Below are 16433 nucleotides of genomic sequence, written 5' to 3' on the forward strand. Positions count from 1 at the left end.
CAGTCACATTAACAGTACACAAGGGGTTTTCTCCACAGCCTTGCCAGCACTTATTATCTCTTGTCTTTTGATGCAAGCTGTTCTAACAAGTGTGAGGTGATCTCTCATTGTGGTTTCATTTGCATTTCCCTAATGATAGTGATGTTGAGCATCTTCTCATGGACCTTTTGGCCATTTGTATATCCTCTTTTGGGGGTGGTCTCTATTCAAGTTTGTTGCCAACTTTTTCATTGGATTATTTTATTTTTTTCTTATAATGAGTTGTAAGAGTTATTTATATATTTTAGATATTAACCTGTTAGCTATATGGTTTGCAAATAATTTTTTCTCATTTCAGAGTTTTTCATTTTGTTCAGTATTTCTTTTGCTATGCAAAAGCTTTTTAGTTTTGATGTATTCCCACGTGTTTACATTTTATTTTGTTGCTTGAACTTTAGGTGCCATATCCAAAAATATCTTTGCCAAGTCCCATGTCAACGAGATTTTTCCTATGTTTTCACCTAGGAGTTTGTGGCTTTCAGACTTACATTTAAGTCTTTAATCCATTTCAAGTTAACTTTTCTAAATAGTGTGTAAGGTGGTATTCTACATGTGAAAGAGTTTCCCCACTCTCCCACACCACTTATTGAGGAGACTGTCATTTCTCCATTGAGTATTCTTGGTTCTCTTGTCAAATATTAGTTGACCTTATATTCTTGGGTTTATTTCTGGGCTCTTGATTGTGTTCCATTGGTCTATCTGTCTGTTTTTATGCCAGAATCATACTGTTTGATTAGTATATCTTTATAATAAAGCTTGAAATCAGGAAGCATGATAACTCTCACTTGGTTTTTCTTTCTCAGATTTCTTTAGCTGTTCAGGGTCTTTTGTGGTTCCATATAAACTTCAGGATTGTTTTTTTCTATTTCTATAAACATGCCATTGAAATCTTGATAGGGATTGCATTGAATCCATATATGGCTTTTGGTAGAATGGACATTTTCACAATCTTGATTCTTCCAATCCAAGAACACAGAACACTTTCTTCAATTTCTTTTGTCAGTGTCTTGTATTTTTCACCGTAGAGATCTTTCACCTTAGCTAAATTTATTCCAAAGTATTTTATTGTTTTAGATGTTATAGTAAATGGGATCATTGTCTTTATTTTCTCAGGTAATTTATTGTTAGTATATAGGAACACTACAAATTTTTGCATGTTGACTTTGTATCCTGCAACTTTACTGAATTCATTGATTAGATACAACAGGTTTTTTTTGGCGGGAGACTTTGAGTTTTTATATATAAAAATCATGTAATCTACAAATAGAGACATTTTCTCTTTTCTTTTTCAATTTTGATGCATTTTCTTTCTTTTTCTTGCTTAATTGCTCTAAGATTTCAAGTACTGTGTTGAATAGGCAAGATGAGAGTGGGCACCTTTGTCTTGGCCCTGATCTTAGAGGAAAAGCATTATACCTTGGCACCATTGAGTATGATGTTAGCTGTGGGCTTGTCATATATAGCCTTTATAGTGTTGAGGTATGTTCCCTCTATACCTAATTTGTTAAGCGTTTTATTATGAATGGATGTTAAATTTTCTCTGATGTTTCTGCATGTATTGAGATAATCATATTTTTTCTTTTATGCTATTAATATGATTTATCGATTGATTTGCATATGTTGAACCAACCTCAATTCCCAGGGGTTAATCTCACTTGGTCATGGTGAATAATATTTTTTATGTGATGCTGAATTCAGTTCACTAGTATTTTATTGAGAATTTTTGCATCTGTATTCATCAGGGATATTGGCCTGTAGTCTGGGGGTGAGGAGTTGTTTGTTTTTTTCTGGTAGTGTCCTTTTTTGGCTGTGGTATCAGGGTAATACTGATCTTGTAAAATGAGTTTGAAAGTGTTCCCTCCTCTTCAAGTTTTTTAAAAGAGTTTGAGAAGATTGGCATTATTTCTTTAAATATTTGGCATAATTCACCTATGAAGCTACCTGGTCATGGGCTTTTCTTTGTTGGCAACTTTTTGATAGTTGGTCTGTTCAGATTTTTTTATTTCTTCCTGATTCAGTCTTGTTACATTGTTTGTTTCCAATAATTTTTCCATTTCTTCTAGGTTGTCCAGTTTGTTGGAATACAAACTGGACAACCTCTTAAGTTCCTTTGTATTTCTGTGGTATCAGATGTAATGTCTCCTTTTAATTTATAAAAGTTTTGTTAATTTGGGTCCTCTCTCTTTTTCCCTTGATTTGTCTAGGTAAAAATCTCTGAATTTTGTTTATCTTTTCAAAGGACCAACTCTTAGTTTTGTTAATCTTTTTAAAATTGTTTTCCTATTCTCTATTTCTGCTCTGTTATTTATCATTCCTTTTATTTTGCTAACTTTGCACTAGTTTGTTCTTTCTCTAGTTCTTTAAGGCATAGAGTTAGGTTGTTTGAGATCTTTCTTGGTAATGTAAGCATTTATTTCTATGAACATTCCTCTTAAAAATGCTTTTGCTGCATCCCATAAGTTTTGATATGTTGTGTTTCTGTTTTCATTTGTCTCAAGATACAATTTTACTTCACCATTAATTTCTCTGATTAGTTGATCGTTGAGGAAAGTATTGTTTCATTTCCATGTATTCATAAATTTTTCTTATTTTCCTTCCATTGTTGATTTCTACTTTCATACCATTGTGGTCAGAGAAGATACTTGGTAAGATTTCAGTCTTCTTGAATTTGCTAAGACTTGTTTTGTGGCTTAACATGTGGTGTATCCTAAAAAATGTTCCATATGCACTAGAGAAGAATGTGTATTCTGCTGTCGTTGAATAGAATATTCTGTATATATGTCTTAGATTCATTTTGTCCATAGTGCTTTTCAAATATGCTCTTTTCTTATTGATTTCTGTCTCTGTGATCTACCCATTACTGGGAGTGGGGTATTAAAATCTCCAGCTATTATTATATTTTTGTGTATTTATCCTTTTACCTCTGTTTTTGCTTTGTATATATTGGAGTGTTATGATATTGGATGCATAAATATTTACAACTGTTTTATATTCTTGAAGGATCAACATCTTTTCTCAATATATAATAAGCTTCTTTTTCTCTTTTTATTATTTTTAGCTGAAAGTCTAATTTGTATCCTCTAAATATAGCTATCCCTGCTTTTTTGGATACCATTTGATTGAAATACCTTTTTCCCATTCGTTCACTCTATGTGTGTCTTTAAAGTTAAAGTGAATCTTTGGGGGTCACATATTTTTGGATCTTGTTTGTTTTTTTTAATATATTCAGAGTCTATAGCTTTTGATTGGATAATTTAATTACATTAATTATTTATTGACAGCTATGAACTTACTATTACCATTTTGTTTATTTTCTGGATGTTTTTTAGATCCATTGTTTACTCTTTCATATACTACTACCTTTTTTTGTGTTTTGATGCCTTTTGGTACCAGAATGCTTTGACTTTATTATATTCTTTTGTATAGTTACTACAGGTTTTCCCCTTATGGTTACCATGAGGATTACATAAAATATCTTGAAATTATAACATGCCATTTTAAACTGATAATGTCTTCAACAGCATTCCTAAACTTTACAATTTTACTTCCCCTTGCTCTCACATTTCAGGTTATTGATGTTTACATATCATTTATATTATGTTACTAAGAACAAATTATTGTTATGGTAAATTTTACTACATTTGTTTCTTTAATTTGTAAACTAGAGCTGTAAATGAATTACATACTACCATTACCATATAATAGAATCAAAATTTGACTATATATCGATATTTACTTATCAGTGAGCTTTACACTACCTTTCTGTGTTTTTATCATGTTAATTAGCATCTTTTTATTTCCAATCAGAGAATTCCCTTCACTTCTTGTAAGGCTGTTGTAGTGGTGTGATCAGCTCCCTTAGCTTTTGTTTGTTTGGGACAGTATTCATCTCTTCTTCATTTCTGTAGAACAGTTTAGCTGGATATGGAATTCTTGGTTGACAGTTTTATCTTACAGTGTTTTAAATATATCATCCCATTCTTTCCAGCATGAAATGTTTCTGTTGAGAAATCTATTGATAGTCTCATGGCAGCTCCCTTCTATGCAATTTCTCTCTTTTCTCTGGCTGCTTTCAAAATTCCTTCTTTGTCTTGTACTTTTGACTATTTAATTATAAGCTCTTTCAGTATAGCCCTATTTAGGTTCAACCTCTTGGGGTTCCTTTGGGCCTTGTGGATTTGGATGTGCATTTTTTCTCCCATATTTAGGAAGTTTTCAGCTACTATTACTTAAATATACATTTCCCCCTTTTTCTTTCTCTTTTCCTGGAATTCTTGTCATGTCCATATCTTTTATTTGATTGTGTCCCATATATCCCATAGGTTTTTTTCACTCTTTTATTTTTGCTTCTTTGACTGGATACGTTCAAATGTGCTCCCTTCTGGTTCACTGATTCTTTCTTCTTCATGGTTGAGTCTGCTTTTGAAGGTCTCTATTGAATTCTCAAGTTGAGTGATCATATGTTTCAGCTCTAGGATTTCTATGTGGTTTTTGTTGTTGTTTGATTTTTTCTCTGTTGATCTTCTTGTTTTGTCTGTGCATTGTTTTCATAATTTCATTTAGGTATCTGTGTGTTCCTGTAGTTCACTAAGCTGCTTTAAGAAGAGAATTATTCTGAATTCCTTGTCTGACAGTTAATTGATCTCCACTTTTTAGAGTTGGTTATTGAAGCTTTATTAGGTTTTTTTGTTGTTGTTTTGGTGATGTCATGTTTACCAGATTTTTTTGAGACCCTTAATTCCTTATGTTGGTATCTGCACATTTAAGTAAGTGGTTTCCTCTTCCAGACTCATAGATTTGCTTCAGCAGAGGCAGTTCTTCACCAGTCAGCTCAGTTTGGTTTTCTAGACATGTCTGCTGGTAATGCCTTGGGCAGTTAGAGCTTGCTATCAGGGTCTATTTTGGGGTGAAGCCACTACCCAAGCTCAGGAGTTGGAGGAGGCCCTTGGTTGAAAACAGTTGAACAAGACTGCTGGGTTGGTTTCCTGCTCTAGTGAGGGTTCCACAATCACCTGGATTGGATTGTTTACTCAGGCTTATTAGACAGTCAGGTCTATGTACTAAACTCAGCAGTAGGTGGGGTTACGAATTACTTTTTCTGCCCTGGTAGGGTAGCAGGAAGTGCCCTGGGGTCTGCACAGCTTGTTTTGAGGAACCTTGACTCCTTGGCCAGATAGAGCCAATGATTTTGCTTTGCAGACAGGGAGAGTCATGGGCTATTCTCTCTGTTCATGTGCCACTGTAAGCAGGGCTGTTGGATGGGCTATGCAGCTTCCTATGTGCTCTGGTTAGGTTCCCTGGTTGGGCAGGCTAAAAGATGTATTCAGCAATGGGCAGGTTTACAAATTAGTTTCCCTGTCCAGGGCCAGTAGGAGAACTAGCTCCAAGGCCAGTAAGGTTCTTCATTTGTGGTCTAAAGCCAACCCATGCCCTAAGTTCCTTGGTTAAACAGAGCCACTGGCTTTGCTCTACAGACTATCATCACTGCTGCCAGACTCTCTGTTCAAGTGTTTTGGGGCTACCCAGTTTTCCATGTATTTTGTCCAGGTTATTTTGGCCCAGCAGGGCTGGTGGCTTCACTCAGCAAAGGCTGGGGTTATAACTCAGCTTACCTGCCTGGGTGGGGGCAGACCAGGCTTCAGGACCAGCGCATCTCTTTGTTTGAGGACCCCAAGTAGGCAGACTTGTACCCTGCTGAGTCCCTGGTCTGACTATGCAACTGACCTTGTTCTGCAAATGAGCGAAGCTGTTGGCCAGGATTTATACTTGCTCATTGCAGGTAGGAACTGTCTGCTGAGATTTGAGTGCTGGTTGTTGCAGGTTCCTCTCCCTTTCTCACTCATAATGAGGTTCCTAGTAGTAAAGCCTCAGAGATTTCCCTGCAATTGCTGTGGGGTGAGACCAGAATGGGGGCTCCCAAGAAGTGACACACAATATTGGCAGAGGTGCTGTATGTCCACCCTGGGTTCTCTTTCCCACTGGAGGAATCATAAGCTCAGGGGAGATCTATCAGCATGGTGTTGTGCCAGCCTTGGGGAGGAACAATGTGGTCAGCATGTAGCAGCTCCTCTTACCCTTCTGATGGAGTCTGTCCTGGTCTCTGTGTTGCAGGGGGGTTCTTTAGCCTTGCCTCCATATTCGAGGATTCTCTCAGTGGTGTCTTGTTAATGAATAGTTGTTAGCTGTTTCTTAGTTATTTATCTTTAAATTTAAGTATAGTTGATTTACAATGTTGTGTTAATTTCTGTACAGCAAAGTGATTCATATATATATATATATATATGAATCACAGGATGATATAGTTCCCTGTGCTATACAGTAGGACCTTGCTATTTATCCATTCTATATATAATATTTTGCATCCACTAACCCCAAACTCCCAAACCATCACTCCCCCTCCCCCTCAGAAACCACAAGTCTGTTCTCTATGTCTGTGAGTTTATTTCTGTTTCATAGATAGCTTCATTTGTGTCATATTTTAGATTGCACATATAAGTAATAACATGGTATTTGCCTTTCTCTGTCTGACTTACTTCACTTAATATGATAATCTCTAGGTCCATCCATGTTGCTGAAAATGACATTATTTCATTCTTTTTTATGGCTGAGTAATATTCCATTATATATATGTACCACATTTCTTTATCCATTCATCTGTCGATGGACATTTAGGTTGTTTCCATGCCTTGGCTATTGTGAATAGTGCTGCTATAAACACAGGAGTACATTTTTCTTTTTGAATTATAGTTTCTTTCTGAATACATGCCCAGGAGTGGGATTGCTGGATCATAATGGCAACACTATTTTTAGTTTTCTGAGGAATGTCCATACTGTTTTCCATCGTGGCTGCACCAAGTTACATTCCCACCAACAGTGCAGGAGGGTTCCTTCTTCTCCACATCCTTTCCAGCATTTGTTATTTGTAGACCTTTTAATGATGGTCATTCTGACTGGCCTGTGGTGGTACCTCATTGTGGTTTTGATTTGCATTTCTCTAATAATTAGTGATGTTGAGCATCTTTTCATGTACCTGTTGGCCATCTGTATGTCTTCTTTGGAGAAATGTCTATTAAGGTCTTCTGCCCATTTTTTGATTGGGTTGTTTTTTGCTATTGAATTGTATGAGTTATTTGTATACTTTGGAAATTAAGCCCTTGTCGATCGCATCATTTGCAAATATTTTCACCCAGTCCATAGGTTGTCTTTTTGTTTTGTTTATGGTTTCCTTTGTTATACAAAAGCTTGTAAGTTTGGTTAGGTTCCATTTGTTTATTTTTGCTTTTATTTCTATTGCCTTGGGAGAGTGACCTAAGAAAATATTGATATGATTTATATCAGAGAATGTTTTATCTGTGTTCTCTTCTAGGAGTTTTATGGTGTCATGTCTTATGTTTAAGACTTTAAGCCATTTTGAGTTTTTGTTATGGTGTGAGGGAGTGTTCTAACTTCATTGATTTACATGTGGCTGTCCAACTTTCCCAACACCACTTGCTGAAGAGACTGTCTTTTCTCCATTCTATATTCTTCCCTCCTTTGTCAAAGATTAATTGATTGTAGGTGTGTGGGTTTATTTCTGGGCTCTCTATTCTGTTCCATTGATCTGTATGTCTGTTTTTGTTCCAATACCATGCTGTTTTGATTACTGTAGCTTTGTAGTATTGTCCGAAGTCTGGGAGGGTTATGACTCCTGCTTTGTTCTTTTTCCTCAGGATTGCTTTGGCAATTCTGGGTCTTTTATGTTTCCATATAAATTTTAGTATTAGTTGTTTAGCTCTGTGAAAAATGTCATGGGTAATTTGATAGGGATTGCATTAAATCTGTAGATTGCTTCGGGTAGTAACAATATTCATTCTTCCAATCTAAGAGCATGGAATATCTATCTTTCCATGTCTTTGAATCAAGTTCAGTTTCATTAATTAATGTTTTATTGTTCTCAGCATATAAGTCTTTCATGTCCTTGGCCAGGTTTATTCCTAAGTATTTTATTTTTTGAATGTGAGTTTAAAAGGGTTTGTTTGTTAGTTGTTATTCTTGTAAAGCAGAGCAAAGTCAGGAATGACTTATGCCATCATCTTGGTGATATCACTCCTAGCTCATGGAGGATGTATAGAAATGCAGTAGGAATAGGAATGAGCTTTGTAACAGAGATATATCTATGTCTATATATAAAGTTTGAGAAGTTCAAGGAGAATTCAAATATAATATTTCCTGAAAAGTTGGAACAAGAAAGAAGGAGATATCAGGACTAGTAATATTGCAGATTTGGGCAGAGATTAGATCATAAGGTGGAAAAAAAGTAAAGTATGAGTAGTGTTCAAAGATGAAACCAAAGAGGATTTGGATGGAAAAAATATGAGATTTGTAAGGGATATGTTGATTTTCAGGTTCAAAAAAACTATCATAATGGAGGTACTGGAGGACTGATTTGGAGATTGGAGCTCAAGAGAAAGGTAAGAACCGATGATATCAATTCATTGTTATAGAGACTGTATTATAGAGATATGCATAGAATCATCCAGAAGAAGAGAAGAAAGGGAGGGATAGACTGCAGGAGAGCACGGACATTTGCGAATACAACAAAGAGGAATGTAGAGAGATGAATGCTATGTATTCCAGAAAGTAAGATGATAGAGAAAATATTCATTTTCAAGTGAAAAAACAACTTCAAGAAAATAATTATCATCAACAGTGTCAAACATCGTTAGTTTGGGTAAGTAAGGATTCTCGATTTTTCATTGAATTGGGCAGTTCACAGGTCTTTGGTATTCTTAGAAGGCCATTCTTAATAGACTGATGAAGTAGGCCCATGCTCTGAGGTTTAAGAGGAAAAAATTATTAAAAAATTTAAAAGGTTAGTGCTTCTTTACTGAATGTAGTCATGAACGAAAAATTGGTGGCCAGAATGGAAAAAAAGAAAAGGTTGTGTTCTTTTAACATTATAGTGGTTTTGATATGTTACATTTATTTAGGGAAAATAGAGTAAGTGTTCACAGTTTAATGCAGAGGTAAACTAGTCACAACAGAGGGAGAAGTGAAGGTATATGGGAGGAGGGGGAGAGAGAAAAAGATCTCCAGGAAGTCTCAAGAGTAGTGGTGATAGAATTATTTGGCAAGGCTTTTATTTACATCTGTACTCATCTTTGTTTCCTTCTTCTTCTTCCCTAACTCCGGGAAGAAGAAAAAAAAAAAAAACACAGATCCCAGAGTTTTTCATCCAAGCTCTCAGTTTTCTTTGTTAGGAGGGGATGATGTCATCTGCTGGGGCAAAAGAGGCTTGAGAAAAAAAAAAAAGGTTTAGAGTAACTTGATCATCTAAAATGTATTATAGTGCAATGGTTCTGAGCATGAGCATCTCAATAAGTGAAGATAAAGAGACTCTCTAAACCCTGACACTGCTTATTTGTTGGGTAATACTGAGCAGTCTCTTCGGCAAAACAGGGATAATAATGCTGTTATATGATGGATGTGAGAATTTAATAATTGCTAACATTCATTGAATTTTTAATGTCTCACATTGTGTGCCAATATGTTAAAATATAGAAAAATAAATGGAAGTACATTTTAACTTCCTAATTTGGTTTTAAGCACTCACAGTAGGCATTGTAACTTATATTTCTTTGTAGGCTTTACTGTGCTTAGCATGGGGAATTGTGCAGAATGAGAGATTTATATATATTCGATTCACAAAAATTTTGAAAACGTATCTTTCAGTCAGTCTGATCTCTTTACCACTATGTTTTTGGGAAGAACAGTAACACCAAGGAATTTTTGTTAGAAGAGGCCAGTGACTAACGGCATATGCTATGAAATGGCATATACTATGAAATAATGTAATTTTAGAGTATGTCAGAAACACCTTGTCTGTTGTATGTCCAAACAGTTCATAAGCTTAAGACGCACCTATACTCTTTTCAAAGCTTAAAGGCATTTATTTCTTCTTTTCTACCCATTTGCAATAAAGTACATTGTTACTTTATTTGCCCCAAACGTAAGTTCCTCCATTTCTATCCTTCATGTTCTGTTAGTTTTTTCCCTAATTTTACAGATTGATTCTAATCCTATCCGTTCTTTCATATATATATATATAGATCTATCAAGTAAGTATATCTATCAATCAGGTGTACCTATAAAGTATATATTTATCCCAAGTATATCTAGCTCAAGTATGTATGTACATATATGTGCATATACTTGATATATATATCAGCTGTAGATAGATATCACATGTGTGTGTGTATATATATATGTACACATCTCAAGTGTGTAGATATCTACCTACTTTCCTCTAGGTATGGAAATTAATTTATATTTTAATCACAATTAATTATAAGAGTTTGAATTGTTTTTCCTCAGAATCTACTCACGCATATAAGTTTATAAAAAAAAAAAGTGGAAACTAACTCATATCCAAATGATGTATGATACAGTTGTATTGTCTCCTGGGGTAATTAGAATAGGGTAAGGCTTTACACTTGATGAGAGATACTTTAGTTTCTCTTCTAATTTATAAAAAAAAGATTATTAGTCTATTAAACATAACATAGATGGAAAAGGTCTACGAGAGCATTTTTCCCAGTGGTTTTTAAAATATTTTAATATTTTTAATATTTTAAAATATTTTTAATACTTTATCAAATGAAACATTCATGGAATCTCAACAAATGAACCAAAGAAATTCGACTTTCCTCTCTTATAAATGGGGGACCTAGCCCTTCTTTTTCTCCCTTACTCATATTTCCACAGGAAACTCCAGATCTGAATAACATACAGATCTTCCTTGAGGAACGTCCTGATACACCACTGTAAGTTGAAATTTTTGTAAGCCAAAAGCATATTTGAAAAACCTAACCTACTGAACATCAGAGCTTAGCCTAGCCTACCTTAAACATGCTCAGAACATTTACATGAGCCTACAGTTGGGCAAAATCATTTAACACAGAGACTATTTAAAGTGTTAAATATCTCATGTAACTTATTGAATGCTAAAAGTGAAAACCAGAATGGTTGTATGGGTACAGTAACAACTGTAAGTGTATCAGTTGTTTTCCTTTACAATCGCCTGGCTGACTGGGAGCTGCAGCTTGTCGCCAGTGCTCAGCATCACAAGAGAGTATCATACCACATATCACTAGCTTGGGAAAATATATAAATTCACATTTTGAAGTACGGTTTCTACTGAATGTGAAGTGCTTTTACACCATCATAGGTTGGGGACCATCTGTACTTTGAAATCCAGTAATCTTTTCTAACCTTCTAAATTTTATAGATGGCTTAATCAGCATAATGAGGACTGATTTTAATATGCTACTTATTGAACTAGTTGGGACCGAAATCTAGGTATCTTGATATCTAAACCAGTGTTTATTCTATCACATCACACTGATTCCTTACCTGAATCATCCTCAGTAACTCTGTTTTGCTTAAGAACTGGTCTTATGAATCAATTCAGGATTGTTAGGAAGAAGTGAGAGACATGGATGGCTATTGGGTAGACACCGAAGAGTGTCTGTAATGAGAAACCCAGAATCTAAAGATAAGTCAGTCTTGTCTTAACCTAGCATACTAAGCTTTTATAGTTTTCCCAGTATTTTCTGACTCTCTTCATTTAACGCATGCTCACAAGACCCAATTGTCCAGTTATAGTCAATGTTACCTAAGCAAAAATTTGATGCATAAATTTCTGGGAAAACTTTTTTCCTCCTGATTTAAGGGTATAGATGCATTTGGCACTGCTCTTTTCTCCCATCCTCCTACCTTAAACATATGTATGATAGCTAGCACTACCGTAGCTCTCTTATGATTATGAGGCAAAATAGCATCTCTTCAAGCATAGCAGAGTGGAATAAGAGAAGATGTCTTGGGCTTTGACATTAATGACTGACATAGGTAAGTAAATATAATTCTATTTTAACTGTGACAATCCAAGTTTTTATTGTTGTTGCTCTTGTTGTTTGGAGCCTAATATATTTCTGACAGTAACATAAATTCTACCGAGTTTTAATTTTTCCAAAGGGAAACTATACCTTGAGAGGATGTTCTTGAGTTATCAATGCCTCCAATACTAGCAAGTTCTGTGTAAGAAAAAAGTCATGTGTGATATATATGCCTCCCTTTATTTCGAACTGAAACTTGATATATCATATTCATAAACTCATTCAACTTTAACAAATGTTTATATTCAAAGCACTTATATATTCATTATAATATTTTAAAATACTTCCTATGATCCAGAGTTCATCTTATATGCTGGGGATTTATTATTGCAGTCAAGGGGATACAGTGTAGTGGGGAAAAGTGAGGCATACAATGATATTAATAATAAAATATGTTTGCATATTAACTACAGTATTTGGGAAAAAAACTAATTTTTCAAAAAATAAACCTGATAAATGCCATATATAATGCATGTGTGTGTATATGTGTGTGTATATATATATATATATATATAAAATAGTTATTACATCAGTGGTTTAATTGGTGAATTAGTATCACCAAGCCTTCTTCCCTGTCTTTGCCCATACATGGGTATTCCTAATTATATCTGCATGGAATATATATTTAAATTTTCTACACTCTGTAATACATTTTACTGGTCAGACTTTTTTCAAAAATCTATTACAGATACGGTGGGAGTCAGGAAACTTTTGTGCGTAACTTCTCTTAGCTAGTCTTCAATATTATAAAATTTTAATATTTAGGCATATCATTCTTTCATCGCTTTTAGGAAATCTGTCATTAATATACCTTCTCTTAAAAAACATTTCTCACTTAAAAAGCATTCCTCAAGCACATTTTGATTAAGAAAACCTCCAGCACTTACTAAGCCAACTCTATTTCCATCCCACATTAATCCATGATTAATATATAACAAGTAAACCATTTTATTTGTTCAAGCACTAATTTTGATGTGGGCGGCTCCCCACAATCTGCGCACCTTTGCTAGTAGAGAGAGACTCCAAACAAAAATAATTTAGCAATAATGAAGATTAACCATAAGTAATTGTCCTGAAACTGACTGAAGAAGAAAAATGATTCATTTTTAACTTATCTCATACTGACTTCCTGTTCTAAATAATCATGCACAGGCATATTGTTATGAATATTCAAAAGGTTTTTTAATGGCTTAATAATTTTTCTTCCTTTGTTTCTAGGAGCAGAAATAATAACACACACTGAAATAGAAGATCACACTTGTCAGAAGCAGATAAAGTAGAGAGATCATCAAATTATCTTCCATAGTCCCAACAAAGGCCGACCAGCCATCAAAGAAAACCACCACTCCCATCTGGATTTTCATGCAGAAATAACATAGAGCTGGCTTAGCCTGGACTCTTTTGATTAAAGCTAAAATATCCAAAGTAAAAGTCTAACTTACTAAGAGTCATCACAGTATGTCACAGAACTATTTGGAAATAGGTATGTTAGCGCCAGATTTTCCTAGCATGATGTTTCTGCTCGCTTCTTTCCCTTCAGTACATAGAAATTGGGAGCTGGCAACGTCACCTGGAGGAAAGAGGAATTTACTTTGCTTCACATCTAGCAAGGTAATCCTTTTGTTGTTTACACTCCCTTTTCCTCTCAGACTCACCCTCTGCCCTTCTTTGCCTGGCTTGTGCTTTGGGATACTGACCTCTATGGACTGTGTCACTTGGGCTTCTTTTGGCTGAGTTTGCCAGTGAGAGGAACTGTCAGGAATTGGAAGACTGAGATTTGGATGTTTATTTTCTCTGCTCCTTTACTGATTGGTAGATGCACTCAGTAATTACAGGTCCTATGGGACAAACTCTCTTTCATGGCTCAACACCTTCTAAAGGTTCCAGTTGTATAGCTCCTTCCTTTCCCTCCATCGGGACTAAGGGCGGTAATGGCTTGCCTTTGTTGCTGGTCCCTGGGTGCATCACCATTTTTTCTGTTGTTGCTTAATTAAGTTGACCCCTAAAATCTGTAAAAGTTACCTTAACTTTAGAAGCCTTTAGAACAAGTATATCAGTAAGTATCCCAGAGGAAACAAATAGCAAGCTCAAAGGTTTACCCAAACAGCCCCAAGAAAATATTAAAGCCTCCTGATGCTTGTTTATGTTTAAGGTACCATGGACAGTTTCTCAAGAAAGGAAGAACACAGAGATTTTGTCACTAAACTACTACTCTTCCCTCTGCATTCTCAGGAGGCAAAAATACAATTTACAGGCAAGCGGATCGCAACTTTTTTTTCATTTTATGACACACACCACATAATATTCACATGTTCGATTCAGAACTACGCACAAGGTAAGGCTAATATTTGTGTGAGGTAAGAATCTATCCTTTCCTATCCTGCTTAAGAAAGCATATCATGAAGCTTGCATGTGAGAACAAGGTTGTTATAAGTAAACCTTGAAGCTGGGCAATTTTTTAAAGAAAATTATTTTCAAGCTTTATTAGTAGTAACCTACTAATAATAACTTGCAGCGTACCAGATCCTCTTGTGGGTCATCTAGGCAGCAGCCAAGAACAGCTTTTCGTGAGACCCAGATGGAAAGATACTTTTCTTTCAGAATCTTCTATCAGGAGGTAAGTGACAAATTGTCCTATTTGTTCCATTGACTAGAGTAGTCCAGCTATTTATGTCAAAGTAATAGGAATTGAGTAACACTGACACAAAACCAAAGGCGATAGATGTTTTAAAACTCTTTGAACTATGTTGAGATGATTTAGTTAAGAAACTATGCATGTTAGATTTTAAAAAGTGAGAAAAGATCTATCTTTTTGACTAGTCACCCCTAGATTCCTGTCTTTAGACAGCGCTAGCTCTTATAACATTTTTTAACTGCCTCATTTTCCTTGAGCATCACCAAAGCCTACTACAGTGTGATGAGTAACAAGAACTAATACCCACACAGAAAGAAACTGACAGCAAGTAATCCAAAGAGTAGTCTCAAATCCTTAAATATGGTTTCTGGTTCTCAGTTGAGAAAGAATCAAAACCTATTAGCATTATCTTTGTTAGTGAATCAACTCATAAATATTTTGTATTTCTTACATTTCTTGAAATCACAACACCCTGACATATTCACAAATAGAATGGTGCTTACAGATTTATATCCTTAAAAGGTTCAGTGTAGCTCCAGGTACCTACACAGATTTACACACATTGTTCCCCTACAAATTTAAATTTCACCATCTGTTAACCATATTATGACTAATTAGGAAGTCATTGCATACTACATCCTCAACAACAGTAGACACTGTAGAGCTATTTTGTAGGACTGGCTGTTTAAGTTGTTCTTTGTTGTAAATGGGAGTACCTTTATTAATTAACAGCTTTGCAAAGTACTCAGAGAAAAACCAAAGATTTTAAGGAAAAATAACTTAGAGAAAAATAAATATTCAATCTATGTTTTCCTCACTAGAGCACATACAAGGTCTCAAGAAAGTCCCAACATCAGTAATGCCATGAAACAAAAGTGAAAGGTACTCTTACTAACCCCGTTTTTCAGATGAGTGGCTGAGATTTGGAAACTCTCGGTATCTGGCTTGTGCACTTACTGAGCTAATAAATGATAGAGTCAGGACTTGCGAGACGAGGTTCGAGTCCCAACTTACTTCTAACGTACCAGAATTATCCTGGTCAACATTATACAAGCAAAGGAATGGCAGAACTGAGAGCACTGGAGGATCCTAAAATGACTTAGTAGTTAGCATCATCTTGTGTTCAGAATAAAAGGAGCTAAAGTGTGAATTTTCATTTGTTCCAGATAACTGCTTTGCCAATGTCCATCACTAAAATAATTACGGTAGAAGAATGCAGGTTAAAGTGCAAATTCCTTCATCCTACCCCCTCCCTGCTCTTCTGGTTCAGTGGGTCTAGGATACAGTCCAGAAATCTGGGTTTTTGGCAGTCACTCTAGATGATACGATGCAGGGTTCAAGGGCAATACTTTGAGAAACATTGTCATAGAGAAAAAAGGTATAATTTCAGATTGCCTATTGGTCATCTTAAAAAAATATGTTTCTAATGTCAAAAAATTAGAGGGGTTCAAGTACTTGGCACTGATACTTGTTAAATCTGATGCTAAAATTATTCGATTAAAAAGTCATTATATTTAGGAGAGATTGGGCATTACTAAGAGATTTAAGGATTTAATAATCTGGTTCTTGCAAATAAATATCATCGGATAGCAACAGCTCTAGTATTATTACTGGTGAATATAGTCAGTGTGATGAGGTAGTACCAACGTCTGGCAGAGTACTCCAGAATCAGTGAAAGAACATTTTGTATCCAATAGATTACACATATACTCAAATTAATCTCTCATTTGAGGAAAATAGATAAAGGAACCCCAAAGAAGTTGAAAAAGGTCCTTTGGGGTCTCGTTTATCCTTTACGCTACAGTTAAAAATTTCAGTACTGTTCC

This window comes from Grampus griseus, assembly GCF_964374135.1.
Source record: "Grampus griseus genome assembly, chromosome: 16".
Lineage (NCBI taxonomy): Eukaryota > Metazoa > Chordata > Mammalia > Artiodactyla > Delphinidae > Grampus > Grampus griseus.